The sequence below is a fragment of the Oncorhynchus clarkii genome, chromosome 18 (assembly GCF_045791955.1).
Source record: "Oncorhynchus clarkii lewisi isolate Uvic-CL-2024 chromosome 18, UVic_Ocla_1.0, whole genome shotgun sequence".
NCBI classification, from domain to species: Eukaryota; Metazoa; Chordata; class Actinopteri; order Salmoniformes; family Salmonidae; genus Oncorhynchus; species Oncorhynchus clarkii.
The window spans coordinates 14,141,157-14,161,550 of NC_092164.1; the positions used below are offsets into that span (position 1 = coordinate 14,141,157).

The 20,394-nt window shown below is 43.5% G+C and overlaps 1 protein-coding gene across 19 annotated transcripts in view; it reads left to right on the forward strand.

The window, feature by feature from the left end:
* The window catches only part of LOC139373029 (poly(rC)-binding protein 3-like), a 32,830-nt gene that overhangs the window by 3,017 nt on the left and 9,419 nt on the right, over positions 1-20,394 (forward strand). For 6 of the 19 annotated variants that reach the window (XM_071113019.1, XM_071113022.1, XM_071113030.1 and 3 more), the window contains exon 1: positions 14,017-14,255. The gene's annotated coding sequence lies outside the window, so the exon portion shown is untranslated. Of the gene's footprint in view, positions 1-3,660; positions 3,780-4,980; positions 5,104-8,127; positions 8,203-14,008; positions 14,256-20,394 lie in introns of those variants that run through there. The other 13 variants (XM_071113025.1, XM_071113027.1, XM_071113033.1 and 10 more) reach the window with 6 other exon arrangements.

The following is a 20,394-nucleotide window of genomic DNA, read 5'->3' on the forward strand; positions in this document are numbered from 1 at the left end:
TCTCTCTCTCTCTCTCTCTCTGTCTCTCTCTCTCTCTCTCTCTCTCTCTCTCTCTCTCTGTCTCTCTCTCTCTCTCTCTCTCTCTCTCTCTCTCTCTCTCTCTCTCTCTCTCTCTCTCTCTCTCTCTCTCCCTCCTTCCCTCCATAACCTGGTTTGACAACCATTAGTCAGTTTTATGATGTTGACGGGAGGATTATAGACGGCTCACTGTGAGCTCACTGTTTCCTTTAGACACATTTCCTCCTAATCGTCTGCAGGTGCAGCACACGGAGTTGAAAGAGCAACTGATGATTGTCACTGCAGCGTCTTACAGTAAGCCGAGCCACTCTCCCTGATCGCTCTCTCTTTGGAAAGGAGGGTGTACAGATAAGTACGAAGCACAGAATACTCAGGGGACGAGGATGTGTAAAATATAATTTGTCTTCATCCAATCCGTGATGCTGTTTTGTCATGTGTCTATGCAAGCATTGTCTGTCCCTGTTTGGTACACAAGCATTTCTGGAGAGAATGGATTGTCTGGCCGTCTCGGTTGACACGCACACGGCAAAGTTGTTGTTGAAACAACCTTGTGCAAACCATCTGCACTTCCAGGTTAGCTACAGTACATATTAACTATACACACCTATAGATGTAGAATAGGATCAGAGACGAAGGCAGACATCTCAGTACTCTCTTTGAGCTGTTGTATTTCTGCCTGTATTATAGAATTAACTGAGTAGACCGGAACAGGGCATTCGCCTCAGACTGACATGGAAATCATGTATGACACACTATTTAGTCTTATGGAACTCAGTCTCATTTCAAAGCATCGCATTTTGGTTGATACCACAGTCCTTGTGACTGTTGTTGTCAGAAAGCCCTGGAAGTTAAACAGTGTCAAGTTATACTGCAGCCCTTATGACTGTGTGGTTCACAGGGTAAAGTTACACATACTAACAGCCATAATTTCAGTACTTAAACCAACAAGTTTTTTTTCATCACTAATATACTCTTACTAGTGGCCTTTACGGTGTTGATGTCAAAGCAACGTACAATTAGAGAGCAGTGATATTTCTCTCAGCAAGAGGTTGAAAGAGGGAGAAAATGGAGGGATGAAATTAAGAGGTAGATGATTACTATAAAGGGGCAATCCACAGTTGAAATAATAAAGCGTTTCCCCCACTTATGTTTGGTAAAAGGCTGAGGGATGTGCCTGGAGAAATGTTACCACTTTCAAATTCATAGACAGAGATATAGATGCAAGGATCGACCAACCAAGATATCAACATTATAGTTTTAAGCATGCACTGTTTGTTTACAAGTACAATGTTTACAAACATTGGAGTAAAACAAGTTGATATTTTGGGGTTCTGATGGAGTACGGTAGTTGAACTAAGCTCATAAGGAAAGTTATGTTATTCAACAATCAATGGGTACATATCATACATTTATATGTCCAAAAATGTACAGTTGAAGTCAGAAGTTTACATACACCTTAGCCAAATACATTTAAACTCAGTTTTTCACCATTTCTGACATTTAATCCTAGTCAAAGGTCAGTTAGGATCACCACTTTATTTTAAGAATGTGAAATGTCAGAATAATAGTAGAGAGAATGATTTATTTCAGCTTTTATTTCTTTCATCACATTCCCAGTGGGTCAGAACACTCAATTAGTATTTGGTAGCATTGCCTTTAAATTGTTTAACTTGGGGCAAACGTGTCGGCTAGCCTTCCACAAGCTTCCCACAATAGGTTTGGTGAATTTTGGACCATTCCTCCTGACAGAGCTGGTGTAACTGAGTCAGGTTTGTAGGACTCCATGCTCGCACACGCTTTTTCAGTTCTGCCCACACATTTTCTATAGGATTGAGGTCAGGGCTTTGTGATGGCCACTCCAATACCATGACTTTGTTCTCCTTAAGCCATTTTGCCACAACTTTGGAAGTATGCTTGGGGTCATTGTCCATTTTGAAGACCCATTTGCGACCAAGCTTTAACTCCCTGACTGACGCTTGAGATGTTGCTTCAATATATCCACATAATTTTCTTTCCTCATGATGCCATCTATTTTGTGAAGTGCACCAGTCCCTCCTGCTCCAAAGCACCCCCACAACATGATGCTGTCACCCCGTGCTTTGTGTTTGGGATGGTGTTCTTCGGCTTGCAAGCATCTCCCTTTTTCCTCCAAGCATAATGATGGTCATTATGACCAAACAGTTCTATTTTTGTTTCATGAGAGACCAGAGGAGTACGATCCCCATGTGTAGTTGCAAACCTTGGTCTGGCTTTTTTTATGGCGGTTTTGGAGAAGTGGCTTCTTCCTTGCTGAGCGACCTTTCAGGTTATGTAGATATAGGACTCGTTTTACTGTAGATATAGATACTTTTGTACCTGTTTCCTCCAGCATCTTCACAAGGTCCTTTGCTGTTGTTCTGGGATTGATTTGCACTTTTTTCGCACCAAAGTACGTTCATCTCTAGGAGACAGAATGCGTCTCCTTCCTGAGCGGTATGACGGCTGCGTGGTCCCATGGTGTTTATACTTGTGTACTATTGTTTGTACAGATGAACGTGGTACCTTCAGTCGTTTGGAAATTGCTCCCAAGGATGAACCGGACTTGTGGAGGTCTACAATTATTTTTCTTGGCTGATTTCTTTTGATTTTCCCATGATGTCAAGCAAAGAGGCACTGAGTTTGAAGGTAGGCTTTGAAATACATCCACAGGTACACCTCCAATTGACTCAAATTATGTCAATCAGCCTATCAGAAGCTTCTAATGCCATGACATCATTTTCTGGACTTTTCCAAGCTGTTTAAAGGCACAGTCAATTTAGTGTATGTAAACTTCTGACCCACTGGAATTGTGATACAGGGAATTATAAGTGAAATAATCTGTCTGTAAACAATTGTTGGAAAGATTAGTTGTGTCATGCACGAAGTAGATGTCCTAACCGACTTGCCAAAACTACAGTTCATTAACAAAAACGTTTGTGGAGTGGTTGAAAAACAAGTTTTAATGACTCCAACCGAAGTGTATGTAAACTTCTGACTTCAACTGTATGTAGCAACTGCAGATTGCGTGGTGGAGAAAGTGGGAAGGGGCAGAAGACAGCACAGGACTTCCTTTTAGAAGTCATAAAATATGAAACAGTCTGATTCATCGTGGTAGGCTTTGCTAAGAAGCGTTCTGATGTAATAGCATATTGCATTCAGAGCATTTCTGTCCTCAATCAAACAGTGAGTTGTATTTGAACACAGCGACCAACAGAGGGCACTGTTATCCTGTTGAAACAGCAGCCACAGCGGTAAAATTACTCCTTTCCTTTGGCAGGCCAAGCACATTGAACACATACGACTTGTCCTAAACCACCCTCAGAGTGGCAGGTTATCATTGCGCTACGTGCCATTGATGTTGACGACATCCGCTGACATCCCACTGTCTAGCCGACTATCTAATCAAGATCTAGAGACAATGTCATCATCTATATTATGGTCAATTCTATCTAAAGCGTTTCAGCGGCAACAGGGGGTCCAATAGGGGGTCCAACAGGGGGTCCAACAGGGGGTCCAACAGGGGAAATCAGAAATAATCATGGAAAAGCGGTTCATTGAGATAATCAATGTTCAATCAAAACTCACATTTAACCCCTGCCTGCAAATGTTTGACTCTTTCTCTAGTCTCCGGGTGGATCAGAAGTGGAGAGGTGGAATCTTCCATGTTATTCTGGAATGTGGGATAAGACAGGGTCCCATGACATGGAGGAGAACAGCAAGGAGATTTCCTGGACCCCTCTTTGGTAAGAACAGCATGATCTTCTGACATTACCTATTAGGCTGATAATCAACATACACACACACACACACACACACACACACACACACACACACACACACACACACACACACACACACACACACACACACACACGCACGCACACACACACACACACACACACACACAAATACACGCATACACTTTTTCACACAATATAAGGAGGCTGTTATTTTCAGCAGCAGAAGAGAATGCTACTAATTAGAGTTTTTGTTGAGTTTACTAATGATGAAAGCCATTTATGCATACACTAATGGTGTAGGTCCACATATGGTGTTTGTTCTGCCTTTTAGCCAGGGACGGACTGACCATCTGGCATTTCGGGCAAATGCCAGATGGGCTGGTCCAGTTTTAGCCCATTGGGCCTGTCTAACTTGGGTTTGTTGTGCAAAATTATCTTTATCTGAATAATATAGGGGTCCTCAAGGAATAAATTGGGCCGTTGAGGGGCCTCAAGAAAAAAAATGGGCCTTCATGGGGGCCTCAAGGAAAAATATGGGCCAATATGTTAGAAATGCCAGAGACGATTTCGGGCCCCAGTTGTATTATCTTTGACCTAGAAGTGGAGGCTTTCACCTACTGCAGAAATACTAAAAGATTAGATGTTCCATAACCTGTAGGTAGGTAGGAGTGGTTCTGAACAGATAGTTCATCACTTCTGCTCTTTTCTATCACCTGTAAGAAACACTATATATGGTCTATTCTTGGCATGTAGGTTTCTTACTTATGGTTGGCACAAATTGAGACATGGGGGAGGGGAACGGGCAGGTTATACTGTATGCAAATGTGGTACTGTAGTTACTGTAGTATTTACTGTAGTGATTTTGCTGAATATAGTATACTGTAGTATTTACTATAGTATTCTACGATGTACTACAACATGATATAGTAATACTACACATGATCGAGGCATACTTCAGTGTGTGGTATAGTATTCTACAGTATACTACAGTTTACTACAAAATTATATAGTAAGTACTGTAGTACTCTCTAGTAAACTGAAGCATTTTTTCATGTGGGCTGAAATAATTTATTTTACAGTATGCTCTATTTTACAGTACTGCGTTTCAGTCATGAATATTCAAATTTTTCTGTAATAAAAAAAAAGAAAGTGGTAACAGTGAAATGTATTCTTAATGGTTCTTATGTTTTCCTCCTCTCTCTAGAATGGGTTGATGCTGGTCCTGCTGGAGCTGATGATCTGAACTTGTCTGTCAGCCACCTAGCTCCCCCTCCTCCAAACACAACCACTGCCCATGTCCTGATCCCAGTGGTCCAGCTTGTCTGTGGTAAGTCCCTCCCTACCCCTCCCCTGCCCTGCCCTCCCTCCCTTGCCCTGCCCTGCCCTCCCTCCCTTGCCCTGCCCTGCCCTACCCTCGCCTCTTTAGTTTATTTTCTATTAAAAGCACATTAAGTCTATGCTCAACTAAAGACGCCCAGTGCAGTCCATAGGCCTACACCCGAGGCCTACACCCAAGCTGCTGCAGAGTTTAATGTGTAGTGCCAGGGTTGCAAAGGGCCATCTCTGAGGGTCTGGTGACATTCTTTGCCTCTCGCCTCTGTAATGCTTGATGTGCCACTGTCAACACGCACACACGCACACACGCACACGCGCACACGCACACACGCACACACGCGCACACGCGCACACACACACACACACACACACACACACACACATGTGGGGCTAAGGCCACTCTCCCTCTGACACCCTGGGTATCTTGTGTCCTTTGTCACCATAACTGGCAGCTTTAGCTTACAGCCAGTCAGTGCAGGAGTGTGCAAGTGCAGGCATTTGTGTGTCCTTTCTTGTGCATTTGGTGTCTGTGTGTGTGGTCTGTAGCCTACTTGTCAGGGATAAAAATGTGTCCCAGTCTCCAAGCTTTAAGTGCTCACCGTGCCACACAAGTGGGTGGTGAATGGTGATACATACAGTGTGATTAGAAGCCTCTTACTTGGGCCCTTCCTGTATTCTACAGTGTTTGTATAGTCGTCCCGGTCACCAAGCTATGAGATTGAAGACCTACGGGGGAGAACATGCCACCTCCCTCTGTACATGTGGGTGAGATGCTCCGGGTGCCAGTTCAACTGACGTGGTCAAGTTCAATTTATATCACACTCATGTGTCGGCAGTATTAGACAAAGTGTTTCTATTGACCCCAGGAGCAACAGTGCAGGTATAAACAGGCACACATACACACACACACATCTCCCTCAACTACCAGCAAAATGTACACAGTCATTAATCATCTCAAAACAAGTGATGTATGCTTCAGATACTCTACGAGAAGACAGTCGAAGAGAAAGAGGGAGTAGAAAAAAGAGAGAGAGGAGGGAAAGGAGAGAGTAGAACACAGAGAGAGAGACCCTAGAGCATGGTACATGTAGCTTTATCCATCTAAACAAAAAGGGAGACAAAGTCCCCTCTTACTTCTGTGCCCTCTGCAGATCCTTAATGGAAGAGACAGATATTACAGACTACCACTAGTGCTTCCACTAGCTGCACCCCGCAGTACTCTGGCTGGTTATAATCTCTGTCCTGTATCCATGGTGGTGCAGTACTCTGGCTGGTTATAATCTCTGTCCTGTATCTATAACCCACATGTCTGATATCATCACTAATTCTAACCATGGATGGATTTTCCATCAATGTGGTCATTTGATTTGATTAGTGTAACTTGTACTGTATAGGATATGTTATTTAAGCAACTACACCCAAGGGGTGTGTGGTATATAGCCAATATATCACGGCTAAGGGCTGGTCTTAGTCGTGGTATATTGGCCATTTACCACAAACCCCTGAAGTGCCTTATTGCTGTTATAAATGGGTTACCAACGTAATTAGAGCATTAAAAATAAATGGTTTATCGTACCAGTGGTATACTGTCTGATATACCAGGGTTGTCAGCCAATCAGCATTCAGGGCTCAAACCACCCTGTTTATAATGACTTATAGAACACTGACAAATCTACAAATCGCTCGTTGAGAAATGACGTCGCAAAAACAACAATCTATTGAGGAGGTGAATAGCGTCAGTGAATGTTGCGTTTGATTAGAAGTTGAAAGGACTATTCCTCTGTATATATGGACGCTGGCATTACTAAAGGAAGACCACATACGACACGTGACACAAGAGACAGACCAACACGGTTAAAGTTCCATTTCACCCCATTCATTATTGGTTTTAGCTGCAAGGCAATGTGGACCCATTACTGGCTGCATTGACCACATCAGTGGAGAGGGTCAGGCCATATTTTCCATTAGGGGCTGGGATTGTTGGTGTGGATTATGGGGCTGTGGGGGCACAGAGGGGAAGGGGAGGCTTTTAGAAGGGGAGGGGAGAGGAAGCAGCCCGGCAGAGGAGGTCTGTTGTTTTGACTGAGACAGAAAGAAGTGCCGTGTACTCTTATCCCCACGGGTGTATAATGCTGATCATTGGGATGAAAAGATGGTCAAATATTACACGACTCTATTCTATGATCAAAACCGGACATCAGGGCCCAGTTTTTCAAAAGCGATGCGCAGAAATATAAAATGCCTAGAAACAGAATGAATAGAGCGGGAGTCCCCATTCAAGTCAATGATACGTCCGTCCTATTCATTCTATTTCTATGCATTTAATCCTATCCGATAGGCAAAATCCAGATAACTTTAGAAAAACTGGGCCCTTGTTAAACTTGTTAAAGCACCATTCTGCCTGTCTGTAAAGTGTGTTGTAAGACAAATCTTATTCAGTGTCTGTTTGTTAGGTACTGTAGACAATGCATGGGACCAGGGGCATGTGGCTTGTGGCTTCTCCGCAATCAATAATGACATGCAGCCCAGGATACGTCAGTTGGTTGCATAAAAAGTATTGATATAAAATGTTCATTGGGTCAGGGGAAGTGCTTAGATAATCACTTCCACAAAAGTCCCTTCGTGAAACACACACACACACGCACACGCACATACACACACACACACACACACACACACACACACACACACACACACACACACACACACATAGACACACTCACACAACACTCGTTTTCAGCCCCGCCTCCTTCAGTCACCACGTCAACAATCACTAGCGGGATCGGCTGTTCCTCCTGATCCCTCTCTCCCTCGCTCCCTCTCTCCTTCACGCCCTTCTGCCTCCATCAGGCCTGCCTGTACCTGACAGGGGACTGGGGTGGCTATATGGGGAGGGTGCTTCTCCCACCGAGGGCTAGTCTGAGTTGGGCTGGACTGGGCTGGTCACCTTGCTGGAGGCTATGAGGGAAAGTTTACATATAGAAGCAGGCCAGCCAGCCCATACCTCAGAGTGTCCGTTGCCCTCCATGTTTGTCTGGTCCCAAACTGAACCTCCATCTCCTCCTCTGGAACTTTCCCTTCATCTGAACCGGTAAGATACTGTATACTGCCTGACCATATGAATACTACTAGGTAAAGAGGTCTTCTACAAGACTCACTCTGGACCTTTTGCATGGACTTGAGATGTAAATATCCTTGCCATCTCAAGTGCATAACTAGTATGTGTGGATGCTATAGGGGTTTGTATATGTTTATTGCAAAACATGCACTGTGACTGCCTTGGGATATGGAGGAATACATTGGCCACGCCCCAATACTCTCAAATGTATTTATTTCCTTATTTCCTTTCCTTCATGAGCACTGATAGGTGCAACGACTGAGACAGGTTTTCCAGTTCCACAATATCACTTTCACCTATCAAGTCCTTTCAGATCAGTGGGCCCTAAGGGAAGGAGACAAGGAGAGGACGCTGTCTAAAACTATGGGGACAAGGCCTTACATGGTAATAACTTGAGGAAAAACGGTTCAAAAAGTTCAAGTCTGTGTCTGTGGGGCTTCCACCATGTACTCTTGGTTTTGAAGGAGAGCCAGCAGCGTTATTTGAATATAAAGCAGATTCCCTGTGACACTGTGCCTCTCTCAGCCTCTTGTGATTCAATGTGGAGCAAATTTAATGCTCTATTTGTGGTATTCTCCCATGGGCCAATCGACAGGCGGGGCGGTAGGGCGGCTGCGGGGATCATTCTGTGTTTTTGGGGGATAGATAGATAGATAGATAGATAGATAGATAGATAGATAGATAGATAGATAGATAGATAGATAGATAGATAGATTGTTATAGATATTGTTTTGACATTTCTGTATGTGTAATGTTTACTGTTAATTTTAATTGTTTATTTCACTTTTGTATATTATCTACCTCACGTGCTTTGGCAATGTTAACACGTTTCCCATGCCGATAAAGCCCCTTGAATTGAATTGAATTGATAGATAGATAGATAGATAGATAGATAGATAGATAGATAGATAGATAGATAGATAGATAGAAAGGTAGATAGATAGATAGAATGCTAATTTGTTATAGAGCAGACCTAACTTACTCCATTAAATTAATCAAAACAGGAACATTTACATTTGGCTAGAAATTCTAAAGGAAATTATCTTAACAGAGAAAAATGTCCTCCTGTGTGCTACCTATATCCCCCCACTAGAATCCCCATACTTTAATGAAGACAGCTTCTCCATCCTGGAGGGGGAAATCAATCATTTCCAGGCCCAGGGACATGTACTAGTCTGTGGCGACCTAAATGCCAGAACCGGACAAGAATCTGACACCCTCAGCACACAGGGGGACAAACACCTGCCTGCAGGTGACAGCATTCCCTCCCACATATGCCCCCCTAGGCACAACTATGACAACATAACAAAAAAAACGGGTCACAACTCCTGCAGCTCTGTCGCACACTGGGTATGTACATAGTCAATGGTAGGCTTCGAGGGGACTCCTATGGTAGGTACACCTATAGCTCATCTCTTGGCAGTAGTACTGTAGACTACTTTATCACTGACCTCAACCCAGTGTCTCTCAGAGCGTTCACAGTCAGCCCACTGACACCCCTATCAGACCACAGCAAAATCACAGTCTACTTGAACAGAGCAATACCCAATCGCGAGGCATCAAAGCCAAAGGAACTGAGTAACATTAAGAAATGCTATAGATGGAAGGAATGCAGTTTGGAAACCTACCAAAAAACAATTAGGCAACAACAAATTCAATCCCTTCTAGACAATTTCCTGGGTAAAATGTTTCACTGCAATAGTGAAGGTGTAAACTTGGCAGTAGAAAATGTTAACAGTATATTTGACCTCTCAGCTTCCCTATCAAATCTAAAAATCTCAAATAGAAAACCGAAAAAAATGAACAACAATGACAAATGGTTTGATGAAGAATGCAAAAATCTAAGAAAGAAATTGAGAAACCTGTCCAACCAAAAACATAGAGACCCAGAAAACCTGAGTCTACGCCTTCACTATGGTGAATCACTAAAACAATACAGAAATACACCACGGAAAAAGAAGGAACAGCACGTCAGAAATCAGCTCAATGTAATTGAAGAATCCATAGACTCTAACCACTTCTGGGAAAATTGGAAAACACTAAACAAACAACAACATGAAGGGTTATCTATCCAAAATGGAGATGTATGGGTAAACCACTTCTCCAATCTTTTTGGCTCTATAACAAAGAATAAAGAGCAAAAACATATACATGATCAAATACAAATCTTAGAATCAACTATTAAAGACTACCAGAACCCACTGGATTCTCCAATTACCTTGAACGAGTTACAGGACAAAATGGTATCCTTAATGAAATGATCAAATATACAGACAACAAATTCCAATTGGCTATACTAAAACTCTTTAACATCATCCTTAGCTCTGGCATCTTCCCCAATATTTGGAACGAAGGACTGATCACCCCAATCCACAAAAGTGGAGACAAATTTGACCCCAATAACTACCGTGGAATATGCGTCAACAGTAACCTTGGGAAAATCCTCTGCATTATCATTAACAGCAGACTCGTACATTTCCTCAGTGAAAACAATGTACTGAGCAAATGTCAAATTGGCTTTTTACCAAATTACCGTACAACAGACCATGTATTCACCCTGCACACCCTAATTGACAACCAAACAAACCAACACAAAGGCAAAGTCTTCTCATGCTTTGTTGATTTCAAAAAGCCTTTGACTCAATTTGGCATGAGGGTCTGCTATACAAATTGATGGAAAGTGGTGTTGGGGGTAAAACATACGACATTATAAAATCCATGTACACAAACAACAAGTGTGCGGTTAAAATTGGCAAAAGTCACACATTTCTTCACACAGGGTCGTGGGGTGAGACAGGGATGCAGCTTAAGCTCCACCCTCTTCAACATATATATCAGCGAATTGGCGCGGGCACTAGAAAAGTCTGCAGCACCCGGCCTCACCCTACTAGAATCCGAAGTCAAATGTCTACTGTTTGCTGATGATCTGGTGCTTCTGTCACCAACCAAGGAGGGCCTACAGCAGCACCTAGATCTTCTGCACAGATTCTGTCAGATCTGGGCCCTGACAGTAAATCTCAGTAAGACCAAAATAATGGTGTTCAAAAAAAGGTCCAGTCGCCAGGACCACAAATACAAACTCCATCTAGACACTGTTGCCCTAGAGCACACAAAAAACTATACATACCTTGGCCTAAATATCAGCGCCACATGTAACTTCCACAAAGCTGTGAACGATCTGAGAGGCAAGGCAAGAAGGGCATTCTATGCCATCAAAAGGAACATAAATTTCAACATACCAATTAGGATCTGGCTAAAAATACTTGAATCAGTCATAGAGCCCATTGCCCTTTACGGTTGTGAGGTCTGGGGTCCGCTCACCAACCAAGACTTCACAAAATGGGACAAACACCAAATTAAGACTCTGCATACAGAATTCTGCAAAAATATCCTTCGTGTACAACGTAGAACACCAAATAATGCATGCAGAGCAGAATTAGGCCGATACCCACTAATTATCAAAATCCAGAAAAGAGCTGTTAAATTGTACAACCACCTAAAAGGAAGCGATTCCCAAACCTTCCATAACAAAGCCATCACCTACAGAGAGATGAACCTGGAGAAGAGTCCCCTAAGCAAGCTGGTCCTGGGGCTCTGTTCACAAACACAAACACACCCCACAGAGCCCCAGGACAGCAGCACATTTAGACCCAACCAAATCATGAGAAAACAAAAAGATAATTACTTGACACATTGGAAAGAATTAACAAAAAACCAGAGCAAACTAGAATGCTATTTGGCCCTAAACAGAGAGTACACAGTGGCAGAATACCTGTCCACTGTGACTGACCCAAACGTAAGGAAAGCTTTGACTATGTACAGACTTAGTGAGCATAGCCTTGCTATTGAGAAAGGCCGCCGTAGACAGACCTGGCTCTCAAGAGAAGACAGGCTATGTGCACACTGCCCACAAAATGAGGTGGAAACTGAGCTGCACTTCCTAACCTCCTGTCCAACGTATGACCATATTAGAGATACATATTTCCCTCAGATTACACAGATCCACAAAGAATTCGAAAACAAATCCAATTTTGATAAACTCCCACGTCTACTGGGGGAAATTCCACAGTGTGCCATCACAGCAGCAAGATTTGTGACCTGTTGCCACAAGAAAAGGGCAACCAGTGAAAAACAAACACCATTGTAAATACAACCCATATTTATGCTTATTTATTTTCCTTTGTGTTCTTTAACCATTTGTACATTGTTACAACACTGTATATATATATATGTATAATATGACATTTGTAATGTCTTTATTGTTTTGAAATTTCTGTATGTGTAATGTTTACTGTTAATTTTAATTGTTTATTTCACTTTTGTATATTATCTACCTCACGTGCTTTGGCAATGTTAACACATGTTTCCCATGCCGATAAAGCCCCTTGAATTGAATTGAATTGATAGATAGATAGATAAATAGATAGATAGATAGATAGATAGATAGATAGATAGATAGATAGATAGATAGATAGATAGATAGATAGATAGACGTTGAGTGTTTAAGAGGACATATATAAACCAAGATATGCTTCTTGCTTCCCTCTGAGCAATACAAATTTAGGTGGGACACGCTCCTCATTGTTTGTGTTGCCCCTAATCCAATGCCTGTACCCCCACATCGCCCCCCTTAAACCCTCCACCCCCTAAACCCTACATTCTGTCTGTGCTGCTGGGGTCCTTGCACAACTGTCCATCTGACACCGGGTTGGATTTTAGCTGGATTGGATAATCTGGACGGGATGCCTCTAAAGCTCCCTGTAATTCCACAAACACTCACACACACACACAGATTAAAAGCCAGCCGGGAGGAGCCAGGTTGGTTCGAGGGCGGCTGGATGTTACAACAGACATGTGATGTGGGGTTTGGGCTTTGATCTCTGCATCGCCATCTCTCTACCAGCCTCATCCTCCAGGGCACACAGACCACCACCCCAACCCACAAACCAACCACTAACCCTGGTAGTCCCTTGTCACAGACGTTGGGGGTCTGTGGGTTTGTGCTGGTGTTCCTTGGCGGTTGTTGTATCTGAAAATACTTTGGGTGTTGTGTTCATAATCAGCAAGAGAAGAAGGCGGTGAGTTGGTGGGTTGGTGGATTGGTGAGTTGGTAGGTTGGTGGGTTGGTGAGTTGGTGAGTTGGTGGGTTGGTGGATTGGTGAGTTGGTGGGTTGGTGGGTTGGTGAGTTGGTAGGTTGGTGGGTTGGTGAGTTGGTGAGTTGGTGGGTTGGTGGATTGGTGAGTTGGTGGGTTGGTGGGTTGGTGAGTTGGTGGTTTGGTGGTTTGGTGGATTGGTGGGTTGGTGGGTTGGTGAGTTGGTGGGTTGGTGGATTGGTGAGTTGGTGGGTTGGTGGGTTGGTGAGTTGGTGAGTTGGTGAGTTGATGGGTTGGTGGGTTGGTGGGTTGGTGAGTTGGTCGGTTGGTGGGTTGGTGGATTGGTGACTTGGTGGGTTGGTGAGTTGATGGGTTGGTGGATTGGTGAGTTGGTGGGTTGGTGGGTTGGTGAGTTGGGGGGTTGGTGAGTTGGTGAGTTGGTGGGTTGGTGAGTTGGTCGGTTGGTGGGTTGGAACAATTGACCTACAGGACAGGCGAGTGCCTGGGGGTGGCTATGCAGACTTTGACACCCCGCCTCCGTAGACATGCCCCAATGCCAGTGTGCCTCACTAGGCACCCCCTTTGTTTTCTGTTTGGGGGTCAGAGAGGGGGGGATGGTGACCCCATCACGCCTCATCATACAGCCTATTTACAGTAGACCACAACATCGTCAGTGTAGTCAGGGTATCACACTGCCACAAATTGTTCGACTAGGATGCAAGGCTGTTTCATTTCGTCATTTTATTTACAGAGGGGTCACGGGTTCTCTGTCTCGCCCATGTGATTTGGCCTTTCCAACCAATCAGATATCCCGATCCAGACTGGGCATAGCAAAGGGGAGAGGAGAGGGAAAAAATCATTTTCATTCTGTGTTTTTTTAATCTTTTGCGAAACGTCGAAAGTGGTCGCCATCTGTTTTACGCTGCACGAAGGTAATGCCTATTTTTCAGCTTCTAGATCAGGTTTTAGGAAGGCCTCTGATGAGTCCAATGGTCATATTGTTACTATTCAAATATGCATTTATTTTTATAAACACATATGGTGGAAATGTAAAATAGTGCAATTGACTGTATCATATGTACGTACAGTAGGCTAGTGTTAAACCATATGTAAAAAAGGCTTCATGGGTAGTCTCCTGGCTTTAAACTGGCAGCAGGAGATATTGGCCAATGTTGAGTTGGGAAATGTCTTCAATAATTAATGAATGTCTGTAGAGTTATCGTTAAGTGGTGCGGGAACAACAGACGTTGACATGTTGCGAGTTTATTATCTCAATCCCATCGTTATTTGAAACCCCATTGTTTTGTAATACAGTGGACATCGATCTGACTCCATTGTTTTAGCCGTTGCTCTTAGTGTGTTCTTCATTAGGCAAATACAAAGGGTGTTGCGACCCCATGTGTGTGCTGTGAAAGTATTTCTGTATTCCCTTGAGAATCGCCGGTTAGCTTGTTGGTTGGTTGGACCCCTCTCTTTGTGGTCCCTCCATGTTCCCTGCTATTGACTCACCCTTGTGATCGTATACATTGGGGCTAATTGTTTAATGGAATTATCGGTTAATTGTTCCTTTAAGGTGGGTTCTAATGACATTGTGATGTTTCGCAGATCAGAAGTGGCGTCGTTCTATTGCGATAGGTTCCGCTGACCTTGTCCACACTGAATGGTAACAGAACCTGATAGCCCATGAGATGGATGTATCTAGTCCTCACGACCATTATCCCAATCATCCTCACTATCAAATTAGCTCTCTTGATGGTGTTCTTGGTCTGTAGGAACAGTCAACGTGTCATTTGGCATTATCACTAATTCATGTGAACCGTGGGATTGAACTAAGGAAGCACCAAATTGTTGGAATGTACGTTTCCTCCGTAATGGTTAGGACAGGTTTTAAAAGATCACATAATTGTTAAAATATTGCATAATCGACATCTCAAATAGCAATACCGAAGGCTGGAACTATTTTCTGTTGTTGAAATGATCAAATTAATATTTGTACTAGAATTTAGAAAACTAAATATCATTGTAATCTATCAAGGAAGTAAAAATACTACGATCAAAAATTATATTATAGAATTTCAAAATTATAAAAAAAGATATGTGTTTACACTCGACCCATTTAACATGACTGTGATCTGTAAATCCATGCATGCTCATTCAGCGGAGCCTTGACTTAGTGACAAGCTGTGATCTCATGTACATTTGTGGGAAATCTAAGATGGCCGACCGCACGCTCTTCTTTTACCACCACAGCCACAGTACAACATGGTATGCTACAATGCAAAACGGGGTCTACATTCTCTATCCCCATCGTAGGCAATGGCACATTTTACAACCCCATTTTGTGATTGGATTCTAATTAGGGGACAGTGACAATTGTTTTTGGGGCCACCCATGCCCCATCCCTCTCTTCTCTCCAGTGTCGCCTGGCCTGGTGAGGGCACTACTCAGTGCGAGGGAGTGAGTGGTCGCCCCTGTTTTGACTGTGATGTAGGCTGAGGTCTCAGCGCAGGGGCGGCTGATCTAGAGTGACAGCTCTAGAGTGTACTGTCACAGCCGGGTAGAGGAGAGGAAGGCCGTTCGCTCAGCACCACAGACACCCCCTCCCCACCTCCCCCCTTCTTCCCCCTCCAATCACACTGCAACAAAAGCCTAGTTAGCGTCAGATGAGACCAGAGCTGCTGCTCACACCTCAGTGTACTGCATCTACAACACATTCTATTCTATTCTATTCTATATTCATTGTCCCCCATGTAAGAGTTTCTTTTTCAAAGGAAGATCTGACAACTTGGGTGGGTGCAATTCTGTCTCTGGCCACTTCGGTACAACAACAAGTATATTTGGTTATTTTATTTTCCAACAGCAACACAAGTTCAACTTGACTATCTAATATCAACATGTACTTCTCTGCTGTCCACTGTGGCCCTTACTTACTGACAGCAGGGCATTTTGAATCCAGCATTCCAATCTATTAGAAGTAGAATGATGATTTTAGTGACAGGCTCAGTCATGCAGGAGACGGTTCTGCCTGAGTCATGAAAGTAGATGGAGTTCTTCATATGGGGTTTCCTTCTGTGACGTCCTCATGGTATTGAGGATACATAGGACCTCCTTAAGGCTCAACATAGGCCGTCTAAAAGGTTAGAGGTGAGAGGTCAACGGTGATTGACGGGGCATATCGGTGCTATTTGAGGGTGCTGACTTGCTTTTAGTGAGTAGTTCACTGCAGCTATTTTCCTAATGAAAAGTCTGTTTAGTGCATTCAGAATGTAGAATGGACTGGATCCCCTGGCTGACGTTTCTCTTGGCTCCTTATAACAGATTACAATGCTGCGTCACTCATCTCTTATCTTTGCCAGCAAACGTGGTCAACCAAAGAGAATGCAGCTACGATTTGTGTGCCATGCGTAACATATGTATTCCCTTTTCTAGTTTGCTTGTGTGTTAAGGCATGCTCTATTAATTACACTATGATTGAGCTCAAAGGTCATTTGTAGAATCGGGGTCAATTAGAGTCGGAGCAGGCAAACATATGAATGTGGGGTGCACTGCTGGTGAAGAGCCAACGTCTTGAGTCACCCTCAGTTTAGTGGTCTCCCTCTCTCTACTGCTTTGGCTTACAACTGTATGCTTATGGAGGGTTTATATCAAAATCATAACAGCATATCTCTAGCTCGGTGGATTAAAATGGAACAGATGACGGGGCTTTGGCCTAGATTATACTGCAAGTTCTGTCCTCCATTTTCCCATTCCTCCAGATCTCAGTCTTTTTCTTACGTGCGCTGTAAGAGCCTTTGGCTTGATGTTTCATATAATCAGTCTCTGACTTGGTGGAGATTCAAACAAAACACATTTTCCAACACAATCTCCAATCTCTAATAAGGACATCTTAAAGATGCTGATTGCATGTTCTCTTTGGTCTAAGCTTGAGCAAGCATACTGTACACACATGCATATGCACCAACTCACACACAGCTGACCGGAAGCAGGGAAGGGCAGAGGTGAGTCCGGATAAGGTGAGGCAACACTGCAGAGAAAATTGCTGGCTCATTTCTACAGTGCATGATAAGACTGCAGTGCTGATCCACTTCCAGTCAGTGCGTTCCTTTCTTTTGCCCCGCACTAATCAAGGCATCTGGACGGCCTCTGTCTGTCAGTCACCCAATTCTCCCAAATACCTTTCTCTCCATTTCTTCTTTCCTTCCTGACTGCTGACAGAATCATTTCAGGTGATCTGTGATGGCGTCACTTCTATTTAAGTCTCACCTGTCTCAGTGAGGGGGCTGTGACTGTACTCACTCAGAGCTCTCTCCTGCCCACCCTCTTCAGATACTGAAGTCAGCTATCTTTTCATATTTAGTCAAGTGTTCTCGGTCACTCACAGTCCAGTGGTTCTACATAAGAGGAGGCATCCTCCATTGTTAGCTCTACATTAAAGAGCCAAGGAATGAAAAGAAAGACAGGCAGATGTAAAGCTTCTTCTCCAGGAGTGATGCTGCAGCCTGCTGTCTTTTCTGCACTGGGCTGAGGGCAGGTAGGGCAGCAGACGAAGGGAGAGATGAAAGAAAAGGAAGAGCCATTTTGTGCGCGGTGTTGTCCACCCGAGCGTAAAGCGTGATTAATTCAATAGCAGAGCACCATAGAGGAGGAGGCCAGCAGCTCTGCAGCTCAACATAGCTCTCTCTGACCCACTTACTAACTACATCAGATGTCACAAGAAATACTGCTCTCTCTCTCTCTACCTCTCTACCACTTTCTCTCACTATCTCTCTACCTCTCTCTCTCTCTACCTCTACCTCTCTACCTCTCTCTCTCTCTCTCTCTCTCTCTACCTCTCTCTCTCACGCTCTCTCTCTCTCTACCTCTCTACCTCTCTATCTCCCTTTCTCTCTACCTCTTTCTCTCTCTCTCTACCTCTCTACCTCTCTCTATCTCCCTTTCTCTCTACCTCTTTCTCTCTCTCTACCTCTCTACCTCTCTCTCTCTCTATCTCCCTTTCTCTCTACCTCTTTCTATCTCTTTCTCTCTTTCACTCTCTCTCTCTCTCTCTCTCGCTCCCTCTACCCTCTCTCTCCCTCTACCTCTTTATCTCTCTCTCTCCCTCTCCCTCTTTATCTCTCTCTCTCTCTCTCTCTCTCCTTCTATCTCTTTATCTCTCTATCTCTCTTTTTCTCTCTCTCTATCTCCCATTTTCTTTATTTCCAACTTGTTGATGTAATAACTCTGTTAACAGAGAGGATTGAGAATGGTCAACACATACATTGTCCAGAGCACTGAAAGTATACTTGAAAACACTGTTGGTCAAATGCAGACAATTGGTTTTGATAATGTAGTGTTCGGTCGGACGCATTTATTAACCTTCACTCTGTTGCCTCACTCTTGAATACAGTGGTATTGTGTCCTGAATTGCATACCCTACTAATAGATTCTAATACATAACTGATTGCGCTCAGATTCAAATGTTAAATTAAATATCATTCAACCAAGGGACACAATAGGCACATTTGAAGATAAAACAGGATTTTGAATTTTAAATGTCTTTTTTTATGCTGCCGCTGTCTCAAATAGAGTTCTTTCTGAGAATGGTGCCTAATATTTAGCTCTTGAAATAAAGAGCAAGTTGACTGGAAGGCATGGATGGGGCATGGATGAATCATGAGTCTGTGACCTAATTCTATTGTGCTGCAGTGGATGAGGGAGAAGGTGGTGGATGGTAGGAGAGCTATTCAAACACACCACCAGGCACACGAGAGAAAATACATTCTCATTTCAGCCACACATGACGACTCTCAGGAGGTGTGGACCCGATTGGAGTCTATATGATTTGTTTTCTGCATGCCGCCTTTTGAAGAATTCTTCAAATACTCAACCCAATTCCAAGGCATTTCCATCACCATGTATGCCTGTGGTGGTAGCTCCATATACACCAGTATTTTTATTACAATACCACAGAGAGTGGTTACATCCTCTCATCTAGTTCCATCACCAAAATACCCGAAATAACCCCGGTAACCCCGGTAACCCCTGGCTCCAGCAGTCCATTGTGCTACGGTCCCAGCCAGCCTACCATTCCCCACTTGGTTTTAGTGGGTTTATTTCTGTCCCTGCCCAGGCCCTGTGGCAGACCTGCACCACTGGCCTGGCTCTTAAACCCGGATTAAGGCTTTTTATGTAATCTGATCTCTGGGAGATTGGAGAGAGACAGCTGGTTGCAGAACCCTTTTCTCCCTTATCTCAGAGACCTCCGGTGGCCTCCCACTCTCTCCGTTTGGCCTCTCATACAACCTCTGGTTCTCGCTCTTTCTTTCTACAACGGGTTGGTCAAAACAAGCATTGTGATTGGTTGAGATGTGTTCTAAGCCATACACACAAAAAAAACAGTTTAGCAGGGGTAAGCCTATGACGTAAAAATGGGCATCTTGTTTTCTGTTCCATCTGAGATATCTCTACGCATATAGTGTCTCATCAGCCCAGCCAGCCAATTCATTAACATGGTTTCCACTGTAAAAAAGCATCTTGACATTTTTCCCCCATGTTTCTAGCTTAACATTAGGGTTTTATAACAACAGGAGTTTGTCCAAACATCGCTGTCTGTCTCTTGACATTTGCAACATTGTTTCAATATTGAAATTCGATCTCCACTGTCCTATTAAGAATTAACGTGTCAGGACGAGATGGTCATCTTTTCTCAGCCAGTCGTAATCAAACATCGTTTTTATGGATATATACAAAGAAATTGAATGCAGCAACGTTGCTGTTATTCTAGCTGCACGGTTTGACGTGGCTGGGTTAGCCGTAGTTGGCTAGCAAGCAATGGATAAGAACGTTGCCAGCCATCATGGCAACGGAACATTTAGAAGGAACGACTTCCCATTCTATATCCATAGATCTAGAACGGGAAATCTTTTTTCAGCCAGTGGAAATCATGAATCAGTATCCTTTGTATGGATATAAATAAAAAAAAAGGTCAAACAACATGAAATGGAGCTACTCATTTAGTTCTGGGTTCAGGGATTATGGCCTTCCCTGTCCCTATACTTTTATGATGTACAGGTGTAGGATCTTAATTTGATC